Genomic DNA, 2832 nt, shown 5'->3' with positions numbered 1-2832 from the left:
TGGAGATTTCTTGGAAAGCTGGGAATGGAACCACCATTTGACCCAGCTATTCCCCTTCTAGGTCTATTCCCTAAAGACCTAAAAAGAGCATGCTACAGGGACACTGCTACATCGATGTTCATAGCAGCACAATTCACAATAGCAAGACTGTGGAACCAACGTAGATGCCCTTCAATAGATGAATGGATAAAAAAAAAGTGGCATTTATACACAATGGAGTATTACTCTGCATTAAAAAATGACAAAATCATAGAATTTGCAGGGAAATGGATGGCATTAGAGCAGATTATGCTAAGTGAAGCTAGCCAATCCCTAAAAAACAAATGCCAAATGTCTTCTTTGATATAAGGAGTGTAACTAAGAACAGAGTAGGGACGAAGAGCATGAGAACAAGATTAACATTAAACTGGGATGAGAGGTGGGAGGGAAAGGGAGAGAGAAGGGAAATTGCATGGAAATGGAAGGAGACCCTCAGGGTTATACAAAATTTCATACAAGAGGAAGTGAGGGGAAAGGGGAAAATAATACAAGGGGGAGAAATGAATGACAGTAGAGGGAGTAGCGAGAGAAGAGGGGAGGGGAGGGGAGGGGGGATAGTAGAGGATAGGAAAGGCAGCAGAATACAACAGACACTAGTATGGCAATATGTAAATCAATGGATGTGTAACTGATGTGATTCTGCAATTTGTATACGGGGTAAAAATGGGAGTTCATAACCTACTTGAATCAAAGTGTGAAATATGATATATCAAGAACTATGTAATGTTTTGAACAACCAACAATAAAAAATTAAAAAATAATAAAATAAAAAAATAAAAAGTACATTTTCTTCATTAAACTCCAGTTCCTAAATCTTTCACCTAGTTATGTTAATGTCACATTCCAAGATTAATATGTGATGAATATTGAGAACAACCTCTGGCCATTGATTAATCATAGATGCACAGAGATCCTTCAGGATTTGTTTGTTAAAGGCATTCATCTTTTAACCATCCTGGGAATCCTTGCATTAACGCTACTCTGGTTGCATTAAGTGTATACTCTTCTGAAGTATAAAAATTCAAGAAAATGAATGGGAAGAGCCAATATACAAAAATCTTGTCAGTATCAGGAAAACTATCTTTTAATGAAATGTTGATTCTTCTCTTTAAAATTTCAAAAAGTAATTCCCCATTCCAACCATTATAAAGGAGAATTCCAAATGTCTTTTTGGGCTATGAAGCGTTCCCTATATGTTTACATATAAAGATTTTTTTAGAAATTCCATTACGAAGCAACTACTTACATTTGACCAATGGGACACATTTTATGGAACAGGGGACTCAATAATGAAAGTAAACAAAAAAATGCCATCAAATGACATAAATTGCTATTAAAAAGCACTTGAGGATCAATAATAGAATTAGAGGTATTAGAGCCTAATTATGCATTTGTGGTTAAGGATTCCAAACATCAGGTCTTCTCACATCCTTAAATCCCTCCTTGGAGTCTCTTGAACTAAGAGTGTCTTAGAATGGGTGCTGTACCTAAAGTATCTACTAATGTGGTATATTAGAATACCTATCTGAGTTTGGGGTGTAAAAGACAGATGTCAGAATCAGGAGTTAAGAGGCTAATGGGAGCTTATCATAGCTGAGGGAAGTTTCATGTCTCATCTCAGATTGCACATTGTAACAATGTCTAGGGAATGGGGCAATTGCCCCCTAAGAGTGACCCCATTTTGTATTTCAGGAAACACATCTGGTTAATAGTGCTGGCACAAATTTCTGGAGGCCCACAATGATAATAAAAATTGGCTTGATTTTTATTCAAAAAGAGAAAATACAAGAAAAAAATTATAAATGCATACTCTAAATTGTGAGTTTATTTTATAAGTTGTTTGTGGCCATGGTCTAGAAAAATGAAGATTGTGGCTGAATTCTAACACGATTTTTAAGAGCAATAGAAATGAATAAACTTGAGCTGCATGAAACAATATAGAAAAATCTGTCAATAATAACAGGCAAGGATAAAGAGCAGGTTGGAAAGAGATGATATCATTGATATACAGTTCAAACATTATACAATGATTATGGGTGTAAAAATATGTGGGGAAATATATACATATGCACAATTTATAAGATCAAATTAATTTACCACCCTACAGTTTTGAACTATAAAAACATATAACAATATAATTCTTATTGATAGGCATTTTGGATACTTACATTTTCATCATTATAAATAGTGCTGTACTACAAGATTACTATTAATGTGTCTTTTCTAAGGAATATAAATATAGAATTAGGGTAAAATGGTATTTTCTAATACATTAGGAATCTTAATTATTTGTCAATGATGTAAGCTGCAATTATTTTCTCAGATTTTCATTTGTTTTGACTTTAAGTTATTGTTTGATGTGCAAATATTGAAATCTTTATCTACTTGATTTTATCAATCATTTCCTTTATTATTCTGTGTTTTGATTTAAAATTACAAATTTATTCCTTCCTCTAAGATGATTATAAAAATTCCATTTTTCTTTTCCTGAAAAATATAATTTATTTTGAATATCTATACATAATTTTATCCTTATGACATTTGAATTATTTGGACTTGGTACCATCATCTCATTTTTCTACTTTTCATCCTTTATTTTATATTAGAGCAGGAAGAAAAGATTAACATTAAACAGATACATGAGGTGGGATGGAAAGGGAGAGAAAGGGAAATTGCATGGTAATGGAGGGAGACCCTCATTGTTATACAAAATTACATATAAGAGGTTGTGAGGGGAATGGGAAAATAAACAAGGAGAGAAATGAATTACAGTGGATGGGGTAGTGAGAGAAG

The sequence above is a fragment of the Marmota flaviventris genome, chromosome 16 (assembly GCF_047511675.1).
Source record: "Marmota flaviventris isolate mMarFla1 chromosome 16, mMarFla1.hap1, whole genome shotgun sequence".
Lineage (NCBI taxonomy): Eukaryota > Metazoa > Chordata > Mammalia > Rodentia > Sciuridae > Marmota > Marmota flaviventris.
The sequence above is the reverse complement of the archived record's forward strand: the minus strand, read 5'-3'. Positions refer to the sequence as shown.